The sequence below is a fragment of the Cydia pomonella genome, chromosome 15 (genome assembly GCF_033807575.1).
Source record: "Cydia pomonella isolate Wapato2018A chromosome 15, ilCydPomo1, whole genome shotgun sequence".
NCBI lineage: Eukaryota > Metazoa > Arthropoda > Insecta > Lepidoptera > Tortricidae > Cydia > Cydia pomonella.
In genome coordinates, this window is record NC_084717.1 from 14852365 (window position 1) to 14869392 (window position 17028).

The 17028-nt window shown below is 36.3% G+C and overlaps 1 protein-coding gene across 1 annotated transcript in view; it reads left to right on the top strand.

Annotated features, from left to right (window-relative positions):
• The first annotated feature begins 420 nt into the window (after positions 1-420).
• Positions 421-17028, top strand: part of LOC133525964 (spectrin beta chain) — a 75163-nt gene continuing 58555 nt past the window's right edge. The window contains exon 1 of the mRNA XM_061862410.1: positions 421-720. The gene's annotated coding sequence lies outside the window, so the exon portion shown is untranslated. The remainder of the gene's footprint in view (positions 721-17028) is intronic.

The window sequence follows — 17028 nt, forward strand, 5'->3', positions numbered from 1 at the left end:
TGAATCGGGAACATAAGAGTTTTACAATAGTGAATAACATCATTAAACCATGGTGAAACTATAAGGGTAAAAATAACTGTAATTAGCGTTTTATTATGGTTCATTTCATCACACCTAGCATCACGCATACCTAATTTGATTTAATTCGATACAAATAAAAACAATTGAAAAAAGGAATACCTGATTTCACGGCAAATTCTCTGAACAAAGATTAATTAAGGTTTTTCGTGACGACTAAAAGAATTACATGAATATTAAACTATCAATATTTTGTATCGTATGAAAATCTAACGACGACGATGCTTCAAGTACTTGATTAAAAATCGACTTGCTGTCATGCTGTGTGAAAGAACCGGAACAGTAACTGAGTGCTTTGAGCGAGCTGTCCATTCTCTTTTGCATTATCTATGACTTGGGCGGAAAGGTGATGCTTGCTTTCCCGACGATCTTTTGCCTCGCCTTCGACGCCGTGTTCGTTCTCGCAGTGACGGCTGAAATTTGGACGAAAAATATATATGAACTGCGATTATTACTAAGTATTTCGTAAATGTACGGGTTATGTTCCAATGCTTGATAGTCCCATTGGAAACTGTTCATAAAGTGTTTGTGCCGTGAGTTTGGATTGGGTACAGTTGTTGAGTGAGTGAATCTTGTGATTTTGTGTGTGCCGACGAATTTATGTGGGCAACTGTGTGAGAACAACATTACTGGGCTTTTAAGGTACGTGGTAATTTAATATGGCTTCAATATGTACTTACTGTGGTCCACTTTTGGCAAGTAGGATAGAAGTAGGAACGAGTTTTTCGTAATCGGCTTAGCGGGCAAACTAATTAGACTGCTCTTTTTAGTTTTCTTGTTGCTAAAGCTATTCCCGGCTTTTGTCCGAAAAAACTCATTAGTATAAAGTTTCTTTCCTAACTCGCTTTATGTATTCAATAAGTAACAAAAAATATGTCAAAATAAAAAGCAAGATTATTATTAATCAATGCTGGCTATAATTTTAACCCCGTATTCTAAATATGTGAAATACTGGAAGGTAATATGGATTTCTCTAACAAATACAACATGAAAAATTCATAAACATAACCAAAAACTATTTGTATTTATAACTTAATTATATCCAATTTATTTACCCAAGTTTAATAATGTTAGTTTATGCAATAGATGCTAAATAGATTATAACACAACATAGCAAAGTTATTATTTTATCAAGCACTTCAGCTTATCAGAGGAGTGGCAAGGTGTTGTTAATTAGGGTGTGGTATTAACAGGTCATGTAAGGTAGAAGCCGAGTTTTGACATAATGTGGCTCCGCAAGATTTACATTATTACAGTATTATTAATCATGAATTTCACGTTGAACTAATACTTCATTTTGTTGCCATTAGAAAGAAGGTTAGTGATTTAGACGTATTTTTATTAAAAATCACTTTTGAATAATAAGTCACAGGAAATATGGAAATATGAAAGTTTCATAAGTACTTTTACAATTGCTTTCATAAGTACTTTTAAACTCCTTTTTCTAAGTGTTTGTCATAAATTTTAATAAAAAGACATCAAGATTGTTTACCTCTTTTGTAGTGCTCAAAAAATTAACTATAGGTGTGAATGTATTTTTCGAGGAGAAGTTTTTTACATTTTTATTGCTATGTCTCTGCAATATAGATGACTAATGTATGATAATTTATTCAAGATCTGTATAGGGTATGAATTAATTCATGTTGGGACCATTATGGCCAAAGCTTCCATGATATTGAGTTTGTCGCCCAATAGTTTGGTACATACAGAAATCTGACATAGACATAAATTTGTCCCTACATCGGAAAATACAAATTTTTACTGATCCTGCAGTTTCGTCTTAATTTTAGTGCCAGATCAACAAAATAATTCTGTACTACAGAATAAAAATAGTATTACCACATACTACCATACAGAAATTACATTTCCTACAAAACCTAAGTTAGACAGCTATTCAGGGACAAATCATGTTGTCCCTTTCCAATATTTGGACTATCCCTTTCGGCTATTTAGTGTTGACAAAATTCAAGTCATTATCTTATCTGTGGTTGTGCATGCAAAGGAATGTCAAGGTTTGCCAACCAAATAATTGCTTGTAGCAATGTCAAGCTGAGAGCACCCAAAAGGTCCAGTGTCACCCCACCGTCTTTACCAAAGATTTCAAAACCTATCCTTCAGTGCCTTCATTCAGCTGTTATCTTAGATTTATAAAAGCTGAACTGATTATTTAGATACTTTATTAGTATCATCATGAACATACAATCTGTACATCAGGAAGGCCAAAATGAAGGATTGTTTTTGTTGCATAATGGCCTTCCAAACTAAACCATTGTTGTCCATATCTGAATAGGACCAGCAAAAACATTTTGTCTTTAGCTGCCTTTATATTTTACCAATCTGTAAAGCACATCTTTAAACATAGGCCTTCTCTGTTATTTTCTACCATTGCTTTCTGAGGGCCCACAGCATATACTGTAAATAAAAGTTTTGTTATCTGACTCTGTTGCTCTTGCATATTTCAGTAGCTGTCTTCTGATATATAAATTTTGGGGTTAATTGGAATGTCTTACACCTGAAACCCATGCTCATACACTATTGGAACCAGACAGAAGTTTTGTGGCAAAAGAAAAGTGCTTGACAAAATGAAATATCAACTCTGTTATCAATGTTACCTCGCCTGCCGATCACTGGTGATAAAGAAACTATGGAGGGATCCATTTCTAAATTGACATATGTATAAGAAAAAAATATAGGAAGAAACCGAGGCAGTCACAGATCGGAAGGATTCATTCCCATTTGTCCCTGCTGGCCACAGATGGGAATGGATCCATCCCATTTGTGCCTGACAGGGACAGATGGGAATACACCCTAAAATATCAAATAATAGTTTGAACAATAGCTGATGTTACTGCTTAAGCGTGATCCTCACAATTCCCTCTTAGTGTTTTTTTTTTCTCTTTATTAGGGTAAACAAACAGCCACTACAAGTAATACTTACAAAAATAATTACTATATTGTTTACAATATGTGTGGCCCACAGCGATTACCACTGATTGATATAAATTATATTAATTAAATTGTGTTTTAAAAAAATATATAAATGTTGCAAATGTAAGAATACCTTTAAAAGGTGACTGAGGGGACTACCTAAATGTTTCAACTAGCTTTTCCCGAATAACCTCTTGTGGTTTGACAAAAAACTAGGTATTGTTTTTATGTTCTCCAAATCGTGTAAAAAATATATGTCACCTATGAGCTTTCGTATATGGATAGGTTAGGTTAGTACATTTTTTAGTATTAGTTAGCATGTAGTAGTCTTTTCTATATTAAAATATAATATGTGTTGATCTCTGGGAAAGGAAACATAATCTATTTCACAATAAGGTCCAAAAACCTCTACTGTCTGAGAGATCTAAGTATTCTAAGTTCACACATGACATTGTCTATTGAAGTTTGTAGTGATGAGGCTAAGACATATTTGTCAAATGTAACGATTATAAACAAATTAGTCTAATCGATCTTACAGCCAATTTTTGGATGTAGGATAGTAAAAATATAATAGGGCAAATTACCTAACAAAAGACACATTTTCTTCTGTTTTGTCTTTTGTTGTTTGTATGCCAAGAAGTGGATTACACACATTTATTATTGTAAATATTGTAATTAAATTCATAGGTACATTATGTCATTTTATTTTCGCTTAGAGTAAGACCAAGATAAATTGGCATCGATTTTCATAGCCCAGCCTGTGCAAGTGTTAACTAAACGTCTTAATTTCATAGAAGCTTAACGTTTAAAATAACACCTTCACTGTCTGGGCTGCCAAAATTGCTGTCAACTTATTTTGTTCTGACTCTACTTGCTGACAGCAGAAGCTAGGTGTACGTACCTACCTACTTTCTTAATTAAATAAATAAAAGTTCAAATAGCCTTTGCTAGTCGTCTTTCCATTTTGCGCAACTTTAAACACAACCTGCCAAGCAGAACCTTCTGTAAGTAATCTTCAAGAGAAAAAGCTAGTAAAAAGGCGTTCATTTTTAAGGATCTGAAAGCCTACTCAATGTCACGTTCATATGAGTATCAAAGGTACCCTCAAAGACCCTTTGGAGCGCAGTGCCGCGGGCGCCGGCGGCGTGCGAAAGGAATCCCGTCATGGCTTACTCGGCTTAGTCCTACTGTGGACGTATTCCGCAAATACAGGAAATACAGTATCCGTTTGCAGGTATATCTTTAAGAGGTATGAGTATGACCGATCGACAGGCAAAGCATATGGGGTCTATAGGTATCAGACAAGTAAGAGTTTCTTATCTGAATCTGCGTATTGCTAGGAAAGAAAGAAAAGCAGGATATTCCGTCCGTTTGCCGGTAAATTTGCTATGTTACTTGTATAGGTAGTCTGTTCAAAAAGAAAAGTCGTGGAATGTATTGGGCCCCATACATTTCACAACTCTTCTCATTCCATACAGACTAATCGAGAGTAGAGTTATAGATAGACACCTACATAAATAATAGACAGAATATATTCTTATAAGAATCAATTTATAAACGAAATAATGGTTTTTAGCAGCGGAGAATGCTGTCACCTTTGAACGTTGAATTTCATTTAGCGTTAAAACGTTTAGTTCTCTCGACTAAGTACTTAGGTACCAAAATCGATGTTAAAATGTTGTTCCTATTTTCAAGAAAATTGAATACGCCCATATTTTTACACTTGATTGTGCACGCTCCAGATGAAAAATTAGATGTAACAGAATGAGAACATTCCATTCATTATGGAATTTAGAGAGCGGGTGAGTACTAAACCATGTTATTGATGCGATACGATGCATTGAATTCACTGTTAGGTGCTGTAAGTTTCCAGGCATGGTGTTAAGAATTCTAGTGCTTAAATAAAACGTGACTAGCCCCGTTTCCTATTTCCAAGACGTCCAATGTTGCCACGATAGTAACATTGTAAAATGTTAGACTGTTTGAATTATGTCGGAACTAGGTATAACCCATAATATTGCAACATGCCATCAACGAAACATGGTTCCAAGTTAAATATATTTTTTAATACTTCCTTGTAAGGATCTAATGTCAAACACATAGTTAGTACTTGTCTTGATCTGTTGTCAACGATAACGTCTTGTGCTGTTTAAAAACCTTCAAATTGGACAAAACCAAATTGAAGCAGACGGTTAGCTCATCATTACAACAACCACTGAAAAAAATAGAGGTCAAAGTTCAAAAGCATTGTCGCTACTTAATCTTTTCATTAACCTTGATTATGTCCGTATCCCGTCTCTAATTCAATTCAATATCGCTAAAACAGTTTCTATGTCGGCTAGGGTAGAGTAGGTAGGTACGCTATGTGGAACACAAGGCCGTATTACTAATGTGAGCTTTATGTTCTTCGGACGAACCGTGACAATCATCAGTTTTATGAGTAACAAAAGCGAAAAGATTTTGGTTCAATGAACTTTGCTAAATAAATTTTATAGAAAGACTTTTAAACGGAGGAATTGAGTTGATGAAAACGTGGGAAAGAGATAGCGCGATGAAAACTTTAAGGAAGGCAATTAGGGATGGAGGTTACAGCGGTTGTTATTGTCGCGTAAGTTTATAAATAGGTATCAAACTAATCACTAAAGTTTAGGATCGTAATTTTTGAGCATCGCTATTCTAATGGCCCGACCGAATTACTAATTTCACAGAAGGTATAAGTATTAAACCGCTGATTCTGTTATTAGGTCATCTACAAACAACAAAGATCCGTCAAACATCTGTCTCCTTTTTGTTTTAATATTTCATTCAACGTTAATTCATCGCCATAGAAGGTGTATTAAAAAGGGTGGTAGAGGGGAGGGTGCGTGCACAAGGGATATACGGCGGCTCGGCGCCAGGAGCGCGATCGATATCGTCACAGTCGGCTCGCTCCGGCCGCGCGTACTCTTACCCCAGTACCGTGTACTTTAAAACCTTGTGAGTGACGTTAACTGTGAAAACTGTGTTGTGCTTTGGATGCGATGAGATAGTCCTATACGGTATGTAGTATTTTGTACAAATCAATACGAGGTGATGTCATAGTTTAGACTGATTTAGGTTAGGTGCGGATTTGCGGAAGCGAAATAAAGTAGTTTAACAGCTTACTCATTAAGTTATTGGTGATGTAGTGATGACGCTATTGTTATAGTGTGTTATTCTGCTAATTCGACCTTGTAACACTGACTGAACTGAGAGAACAGCTTGGAACAAGAGCTCTTAAATACGAGGTCAAGCGAGTGTCGAGACGGACGTTTTTCAAGTCTGTCATGTTTCTTCCTCAACTTACGTCTGAAAGAAAAAATAGTTCCCTACTGATAAATTAGACATGCCCTTTAATTTAATTCTTTGAGTGTAAGTTACAGATCAAATCAAATCAAACGTCGTCTAAATTTATAGTAAGTACCTTGTAGTTTGTACCAGTACGGTCAAAGAACTTGTTTTATGTATCGGTTCATATCTTGTCACAGTGGCAAATTGACAATTATGAGATCTCTAGGTTTCATACTGACGGTCACTAACAATGTGCAAAATTAGTAGATACATAATAAATCTAATTCTATTTGACTGACTGTATCTATCTAAGAAATAGTACAAAATCCTTCCTTAACAATATCAAAACGTATCATCGAAACGGCAGTATCGAGTGCTCCATCTCAATGCCGATACATTACTGCAATGCGACCTCGTGACCTCAACATCTGAGATCTCAGACGGCAGTCTTCCCGGCTCAGTTGGTGCTGCAGCCTGCCTGTTTCAAATATATAGTGACAGGCAATGTAGCCAAATATATCCTAACAAACCTTTAATACCATAGAAACAAGGATGTGTTTGTCATTATCTATGCGATACTGACTGAATGATGTGAGCAGTAGAAATGGAGCCCTATTTACTGTGATACCGATTGTAAATCATTTATATCTTGGAAAGCCATAAAGTTTCGCAATGACTCACACAACAACAATTCACAAATCTAATTTTTAGAACAGCGATACTACAAAAATTGGAAGCGGAGAATTTTATTTTTTTTCTGTAATATAGAAATTAGTAAGATCAATTCGCTTTGACATTAATCCCACATTACTGCTTTGCGACCTTGTGACCTCATCTGAGATCGCAGACGGCAGACTTCCCGGCTCTATGGCCGCACCCTGCTTCGTCCAGACTATTGATGAGTATGACGTGAGCAGTGGCAATGGCGCCATAGCTTTACTGTGGCGAAAATTATTACTTACATCTTGGAATGACATAGTTTCGCATAAATGCATCAATTCAACTTAATGTCTTCGTAAAGATAACAGTCGGAAGTTCTTATTTTACTGTCAAGACTTTAGTCTCTTAGAGACTCTCGACTCTAGACTCTTAGATAGACTTAGGGTGCAAACAGAATTACGCTTTCCGTCATTTCCTCCTGTATTTGCATGATCTTTGTATCAGCATGAGAAAACGCTGTTTTTTATTCCTTATCCAAATTACTAAAAGCTATGTTAAAGCATCTGTTGTTTCGTGTAATGTTCGCAATGCGCTGTTTTGAGCTTGTAAAATGATCGATAGATCCATCATAGCTTGTCATAATTTACAATATTGATGGACTCAGTGTAACATCATTTTTCATGATTATCCATTAAACTTTTTTATTACGACGAAACTACGAAAATGTGATGCTTTGTGATGTAAGTTTACTTTATAAATGCTCGCTTCCCAAGGCTCAGACTCAATGAAGTGATAATGATCTGATGCATATGGTGTCTGACATCATGCGATGCAAGTTAGGAAGCGCTTGACTTGTTTATTATAATAGCACGTGATATCATTTTTTCCTACGTCACATAGACTATATCTTGTAGATAAGTTTATTATCTTGTAAGTAAAAGAGAAACTGCACAAAAAGGTAACGTACCGCTTATGAATTAAAACTAAATGAGCGTTACATGTTGAGTCCTTAACCACGTCTGTTTTTATCAGTAGTATCATACTCGAGGTACTGTTCGAATGACTCAGAGTAGACACGATACTACTTTGCCCCATTAGTGTGTTAATGAAAGGCAAAAAATAATAGGTGATCTCATCGGACTGCACGTTCGTGTGGCCATGGGCAGTACTTGCTTTTATATAAAACTCTTCGTATTGTTAGTGTATGTGGGCGCGTGCTAAATCCGGCCCATGATCGGTCACCTATGTCACGATGGATCGCATTTGCATTTTACGTGGATCGAATAAAAGTGAATTGTTCCTTAATAGCGATTAACATACATATCATGCTGCATATCTTACTTTATCACTAGAGACATTAGTCGTGCGATAAAATTCTCATTTGATTACGTTAACGATTTCAATCGAGTTATGTTTTTGTCGTAAAATTTTGGCAGCATCAACCGGTTAGTGTATTTCGGGTATCGTTATGTCGTCTTCCTTATCAACTTGGTAAGCTATCTCCCCCAGTTCGTCTCTTGACCCCACAATTGACCCTGAGGCATGCCAGTTCTGTAACATAATGTAATCATTGTGCTCCGAATATTTGATATCGACATGGAATTGATTGGAATTTAATTGACTTAAATTAACACTGGCATAACTACATCAATCTATATAACTGATATATTCGTTTGTTTCGAGTTTCGAAGTTTAGAATTGCTGTTTATTAATAACAGAATAGTTTATGAATATGGTTTTTCTGTTGCAACGATGTCTTACGCAGGTCGATTCACAAGAGCTGGCGTGAGATGTGACGTGTCGACATTTTCAGACGCATTTGGAGCTATCGTCGTAAATCAATCTATGTTTAAGAAATAACGGAAAAGGTAAACAAAAGACGCTAAGTTCAAGCAATTTAGGGCATGAGAACTGGAGGCACCTAGTTCAACAGAAAGCAAATTGCTCGCCCTATTGGTACCTTCGATATTCAAACATCTCTTCGATTACGGCTGCCTCGGAATTCAACCGGGTTTTTATAGAAATCTAAATATACCTCGGCGTGCTAGCCGCGTTAATACAGAACCAAACTGCGAACTGTCAGAAACGTGAACGTGCTCTTTGGTCAGTTACAAAGGAAGTTCCTTACTAATATAAAATAAAGTTGGAGGAGTATTTACTAATACAAAGTATATCTGATTTAAAACTTTTTTATTTTTTCGTCGGCAGTTTTATAAATAACATCAATAAATCCCTTTTTTAGGGTTCCGTAGCCAAATGGCATAAAACGGAACCCTTATAGTTTCGCCATGTCCGTCTGTCTGTCTGTCTGTCTGTCTGTCTGTCTGTCTGTCTGTCCGAGGCTTTGCTCCGTGGTCGTTAGTGCTAGAAAGCTGAAATTTGGCATGGATATATAAATCAATAAAGCCGACAAAGTCGTACAATAAAATCTAAAAATTTAATTTTTTTTAGGGTACCTCCCCTACACGTAAAGTGGGGGTGAATTTTTTTTTTCGCTTCAACCCTAGAGTGTGGGGTATCGTTGGAAAGGTCTTTTAAAAGTAATAGGGGTTTTCAAGAAACATTTTTTGATAAAGTGAATATATTCAAAGATAATCGCTCCGAAAGAAAAAAAATTGTCCCCCCCCCCCCCTCTAACTTTTGAACCATAGGTCCAAAAAATATGAAAAAAATCGTGGAAGTAGAGCTTAAGAAAGACATTAAATGAAAACTATAGCGGACATGATCAGTTTAGCTGTTTTTGAGTTATCGCAAAAAGTTTTCCCTTCATAGTAAAAAGACTTACTTTAATTAGGTACTGATTATGCAAATTTGCCTATTTGTTTAACTCGGGTGAAAGGTACCGTTTCATCCCTTGGTTAACAATTTACTATACTTTAAGCTCCAGTTTAGCTTATTGTGACGGAAGAGTAACTACGGAACCCTACACTGAGCGTGGCCCGACATGCTCTTGGCCGGTTATTGCCTTTGAGTTTACTTTGTCACACGAGCTTGTTTGATTATAAAATTTATAAAATATTACGTCAACACCTAGTTTATAAGATTGTTAACAGACAATAAACTACTAAAGTACACCCTTCCATTTTATTTTTTATATGTTTGATGTTTTTGAGAACCTTACTGTTTCAAGTTGAACTCTTAAGGGCACAACTCGAGTTTCGAAAGAAGTGGAACGCCACAAACAAAAATGACCGTTCGTAGCCCTTTCACGGTTGAGCAATGAAAGCTTTAATTGTGCTAACAATTGTCGGGGGCGTGCAGACGAGGGCCTTTCTAAAGTCGATTATCAAGACGCCTTTGTTACTGTTCCAAGCGCTATTGTATTTGAGTTGTGAGCGTGAGTTATTTACCATATTTGTCTCACTAGAATTCTTTAAACTTTCAAGCTGAGATACTGGTAATACCTACTTTTTCAACGTCGAAATTCGCGACTTGGTCAGCTTCCTCATCAGCTTTTAGTTGAATTCTGATAATTTAGGTATATATATCTGCAACCATTTTAAGAAACAAAACAGCATATTCGTTTTTAGAATTCATTATTTTAATTGTGTGTAAAACTTCAGTGGTCTTCAGGTACGTTTATTTAAGTAATTCGGTAGTAGGTACGATGAGTACAAGTTATATAAAAACGTGTCTTAATTTACTTTTGAAATGTATCCTTCAATTCCACGAAAATACTTCAATTCCCTATCGCATTTCTTTTATACTTCCAAAAGTTCGACCAAAGTAAGTTCGCGTTTAATATTCCGATGATGGAGTCCTGAGTCCCGCTGCGCGGGGTCAATGCCCTCGAATCCAGTCCACGTCTTATGCACTCGCCACGTAACAACCGCTTGCTGTAGCTTAGCTTATACATAGATTATGCACGCGTTACCGGTATGATCTGTAAGCCACATTGCTATACAAATGTACTAGGACGGACTAGGTGTAAGCTTAGGTAAATATGGAAAGCTTGGGCAATGAAAAGGGATAATTTATTGTGGAAATTATCTCTCAAAGTGAGCCGTTGCATTGCTTTTGACTATAGAAATACGGTGGTGTAGTAAGCAATTCAATGAGCTACTCTTTATTTATTTATTTGAGTATATTAAGGCTGGGATCGGAAACCGGTATTTTTTCTATGGGAACGAAAACGGTATTTTTTCGTTCTTTGTTAATTATTTCATTTCTAATTGGGCAATCTAATAATACGAAGTCGTTATCTAAAAACACAACCGAGTCCTATATATGGAGTATAAAATAAACCGAAATATATGTTTATTTCAAAGTTTTTCCAAAAAACTGGTTCCGATCCCTGTATTAAGGAGAACCTACATCTTTAAACTTACTATAGGACAACAAGATTAAAAGTATTGAAACAGAAAGGCAATTACAGGAACTCACAGGTAACTACTTAATAGATCTATTAGTTTATGAAACGTAAAAAAAATGCTACTATGAAGTAGGAATATTAGTACGAGAACGCATTCTGATCCCACAATCAATCAAACTCAGTATGTTTGGTCTTGAATACTGCATTTCGTCAATTAAATTTCATGACCGCTGTGCATAACTTATTTTTTTAATATATATGAAACAATCCTATTCTTGTTGATAAGTATCATAGTGCTTATATCTATTACTTATTATCTGTAAGGTATTTCAATAGGTGATGCTTATATTATTCCACTCCACTGCCCCATACGCAGCCCAGTAAAAGCCAGTTTACCATATTTGGGCACCAGTAGTCTAGTTATCATAATGCTAGCCTTGTCGCGGCCTGCTTTTGGAATTTCTTTTTTGCGATTGGTACTTATCTTAGACAGGACTGGTTTGGATTGTACCGATACCGGTATTATGCTGTCTGTAAATGTGTTATTGATCTATAGAGGTCTTGCTGTTGGCAGCGTTTTAAGTTTTTTAAGTGAATAGATTAATGACAACGTAAAATTTGGGGAGTTCGCAATATTATTTGACGATATAACAAATTTAATGATAAGTGTGTTATATTAAATTATATTTTTGTAGGTTATTGATTAAATATATATTAAGTCTTAACGCATGTTGTGTTTACCTATTATTGGATAGACACTTACTCATGTATTTTTGGGTTTTTATCTGTATTTTTTGTAGTGTTGTATCTGTTGGTAAACCTTAAATAAATAAAATAAATAAAAATATTTTTTTATTGTTTCTATTTATTTATCTGTCATCTATGGTGACATGGTTTTTCACAATATGGATATGAAAGTAAAATATAATGTCTTTTATTATTATAGACGTGTTCATAGTTAATTAAGGAAAAGTTTGTCGCTATAAGAAGCCGAAAGTAAAGAATAAAATAACCACAATCGCTTTTAGAGAAATATAAAACGCTTAATATTCATAAAAATACTCAGTAACCTCATAAATTATAAAACCTTGCAATCCTCAATTAGTTAATTTATGTGTTATCCCTTTCTTACAAATAAATTAAGTCATAATGACAGATAAAGACAGACGATTAACTAATAAGCTAATTAAGGCTTGTAGCGCGTTTATGAGAAACGCCGTAAATGTGTATCCAGACGATAGCTATACATATGTGTCAGTCAGTAGATACATAAGCCTACGACCTTAACAAAACGTAACTCTAATCAAATCAAGGTTCAAGCGTATTCACAACTCACAAAAACACTTCATTGAATCAAATGCTCAGATTCGCCAGAACAATTTGCCGCTAGTTGGCCACCAATTGAGAGCAATCCACGGGGCACATTCGCGGCGCCCTCTACGCGTAATTACGAGTACCTACTTGTGAATGGGCTGACTGATGTCACGTTTTATTGAGTGTCCTGTTACTGATGTAACGTCAGTGCTTACAATTTTACTTCAGCTAGTAAAACTACATACATATGATTGAATTGTACTGCTTATGATTCAATAGCAAGATTAGCAAGTTGGGCTTTCGAAGCAGGTCTGTTTTTTTATTCCGTAGACTAAAATGACGTTTCATATGTAAGACATGACATTTCCTAGTACCACATGATATGTCATTTTAGTTTACGGAATAAAAAAACAGAAAATAGATCCATTTTTATTCTCAGCACCTCATTGTTGAACTGAAAGAAAAATTAAAAATATTTTATTGGTGTTTAGTAAAGTGTTGTAACAAAACATCTACTATCTACTTAAAAGCAACACTTGCTTGTGATGTCAGAAGACCCAGCTCTTCCATGAAAGCATATTGTGCTACTTGTGCTGCTAAGAATGGCCTTACCATTCTCAATATATTTATGCGCTGCGTTGTTGCGTCTAATTACCTCCACTCTTTTAATTATTTTTTAATGTAGGGAGAGTTTGATAAACACCTATATCGTCTTTACAAGATATATTATAAATAATCAACGATGATCGACATGCGACATTTACTTGAACTTACATATAAGTAGAGTCTCTCTAATCCGAACCCCTAAATATTTGGTGATCGCGGTTTTCCGGACTGACTTCTCACACGGGCAGCGGATTAGCGAGGTTGGATTAACGAGGGTCTATTACTATATAGGTATTATAGGTATGCAATAAATGAATAAGCTAGTAAGGTTAAGAGAGCTTATTTGGGACAACCGACTGGTCGCCGTCCAGTGGGTCGGCCCAGATACCGCTGGAGCGACAGTGTACAGGCGGATCTGTGCCAACTCAAAGCCGACAACTGGCAGGAAGTGGCACAGGATCGGGACAGGTGGCATTCTCTCGTTTTGGAGGCCAAGACCCTCTTTGGATCACTGCGCCACAATAGTTAGTTAGTTAGTTAGTAAGGTTTAGAACTCTACTCGGTGAAACACAACTCCGCAATATAGCGTAACACAGACTGCATTGTATGAACACAACAAAAGCTCCTTTTATACTCAGCAGCTTCCGAATTCTCAGAATCGCTAATTGAGCGTGACCTAATTATTGCTCTTAGTTTTATTAACACATTACGATCTGTTCATTGCAGTGTTAATTTATTACCTTTTTTACAGGCAATATCCTCTTTAGGTCAGCATAAGTACGACCTAGATAAAGTATCTTAGAAGAATTCTGCACTCTGACCAAAGAAGCGTCAGATAAACATAAGGCACATTTTCAATGTTAATAATAGGCGACGTGAATGACGTGATATTGTTGTTTTAAATCAGTGCAGAATTAACACTATTGACGCATTGCGGCGGAGCTTTCTCACGAACACAAAATAGGTTTAAGTTTGCTTATAATCTAACGGAATGAGGACTGTTTAGTTTGTCTGTGTTAATTCTCACTACATTTCACATAGCCGGGGATGACATGACAAGGCAATTGTCTAACAAAATACAACACGATAATATGAAAGAAATATATAGACTGTTATAATTCTCACTAGATTTCCCATCGCCAGTACTGACACGCAGACATCATAGCCACATGAAATAAATATTGATGAAAAGCAGACTAGGATGCAAATGTAACGTTAAAATAGAGACAAGATTTAAATTACATTATAATGAGCAAATTTTATGACATAGTTATTGAGGTTACGGAATCGTATCAAGCAAATTGAGGTGTGTGGTGCTTAATGCCGATGTTTGTTTGTCACGACACTTTGCTGCTCGAGTGCCCCTGAATGCAAAACATTAACTGCTTGACGAGCTGGAGGCGGAGTCTTCTTAAACAGCTTTGTTGTTTTATGCATAAAGATATTCAAAATCAACGACTTGATAGGTATACTTTATAAATTGGGTGACGGCGTTCTAATCACGACAGCAATGCGGGAACGATATATTGCAAGATATCAAGGAATTTGACAATTGCATCTTCCGAGTCAACGCTGCAACAGCAACGCCGCTACTGTCTAAATACAAAACCTCAACACATACAACAGGCTGTCGATACTTAATCTGATATAGTAATTTATTAAATCAATGAGGGCTGCCGCGTTTAGTTTCGGCACTAGTGTAATAGACAGAAGTCTTTCAATATGTCAAATGCATAGAATTTTTGGGGGTTGCAACTGTTGCAAGCTTTTTTATCGCGATTTTTCATTCCTTATTCATAATTGTGGTAAATATTTTTCCATATTTGATTAATCATGGTATTAGATATACCCACTTCAATAAATGCCTATCACATAAAAAAGTTAGTAGTTAAAAAAGTGCCAACTAAAATAAATGCAAAATTAATCAGGTTGATAAAACGGCAAATTTAGATGATAAAATACCTTAACGTACTGATAAAAAAAAGTAAAGCAAATTTTTTAGATGTTTTTCTGGACTTACATCCTACAGTGGCGCCAACTGGTGAGCACAAAAACGGTAGCACTCATTAAAGTAAAAACTGAGTAGCAAAAACCTTAATCATTTCTTCAATCCTCTGTAAATCATATTTGAGACTAGCTTTCTCTTCCAATTGATCACTATTGATATATGGAAAGTGATGCTCTATTGTGCACTCCGATGCACACAGCGAGTATATCGCTAAGCCGAGTTGAATAATTCAACGCGCATCATTACCGCTGCTATAACATAAACCTAATTTCAATTCGTAGAATCATGGTACCGTTTGATACGGCGATAAATGTGCATTACCCGTATGATTTCTGAAAGTTAGTGATAAGAGTGATTATAAGATTTTATATTTATTTTCATAAAGAGCTATAAAGAATACGATAATTTTGTAATGTAAGGTGTGATTTATGCATAAACATTACTTAATTTACACTACTTTCTCTATTTACATAATGTGCAAATTGCTATAATTTGCTAAGTAGTTACGCTCCGTTCTGGTTCGTAAATTGCTCATCACATGTTTTTGTAATACTTCGTTTTGTTTGTCGGATGGCGCTGATAGAAACTCGATACCGGACAGAACTCTCGTCGAACCTCGCCCATTTGTAAAATTAATATTGATTGATTCCACCTACTAATAGGCTCGGATTACAGTGTTTACTCTGGTTACCCGGTATCGATTTTTAAAGCAGTCTTAAAACATAGCAATACATAAAGTATCAAATATTTAGCTATCGTCTGGCCGCTGGATGGCAGTGTTCCAATATTCGTTTCTCCAGGCATACTCGTATCCTACTTATTTTTGCATGAGACACAAACCTACCAAACTGACGTGCAATATCTTTCGCACATCTTGAAACATTGTCTCGACGTTCTCATACATTGTTCAAGTCTGGTGTAAAACAATAGCCCATTTGGTCACCACTCGTCTGTTTATAATTTTTATGGGCGTTAAGAATCATATTGACCTAAATAAGACGATAGCGTCATCACTTCACCGAGGCAGAGATCATACATGTGGGCGTTTGTGTTAAGCGCCATCTTCTGACTGATGCTTTGGCAGCTAAACTTATTTCTTTCATTCCAATAAGTGCTCCCGAGTTCACCCACCCTTAGGAAACTCAAACCAGATTACATTTACAATGTAGAGATGCTCGGGGAAACCCATAAGTTCAATTGCTTTTGCAATAGCTCTTAACACGAAGGGTTCGTACAAATAGGAGGGCTCATAGAAGCCTCATCAAAGTTTTACAATACAATTCCAATGTTTCTTAGCAGAGAGATGTATCGCGTGCTGAAGCAAACGTGCAGTGCATGTGTCGCTATAAAACCGGTCGGACGCAAACAAGCGCTCCGCCGGCCTTCGCCGGCTGCCGACGCCCGATTACGTCACCGTCACTATGCTTATGTCATACCATTACTGCCCATTAGAGACGATCTACACTTGCTTGACATACAACAATACTGGGCCCTTGCAAAAAATAAATTCGAATCATTCGATAGGAAGCTGCCAACTTTACTTCACGCTTCACTTAGGATCTGACCGTCACGATGATTTTCAACGAAGCAAAGATGATTCGTTCTGCATGAATAGATACTACTCATGCCGATGACGGTACGCCGGTGAGGTTTAGGAACAATACGCTATATCGGTCAGCTATAGAGTACTTACTATACGCAAATGCGTTTGCGTCACTGAATATGATTTGTTTACGATTGTTAGCTTGTCCAACTGTCAATGGATCTCCAAACTGTCTTCGTTTTCGGCGCTATTTTGTGGTTTTAAAGAAAC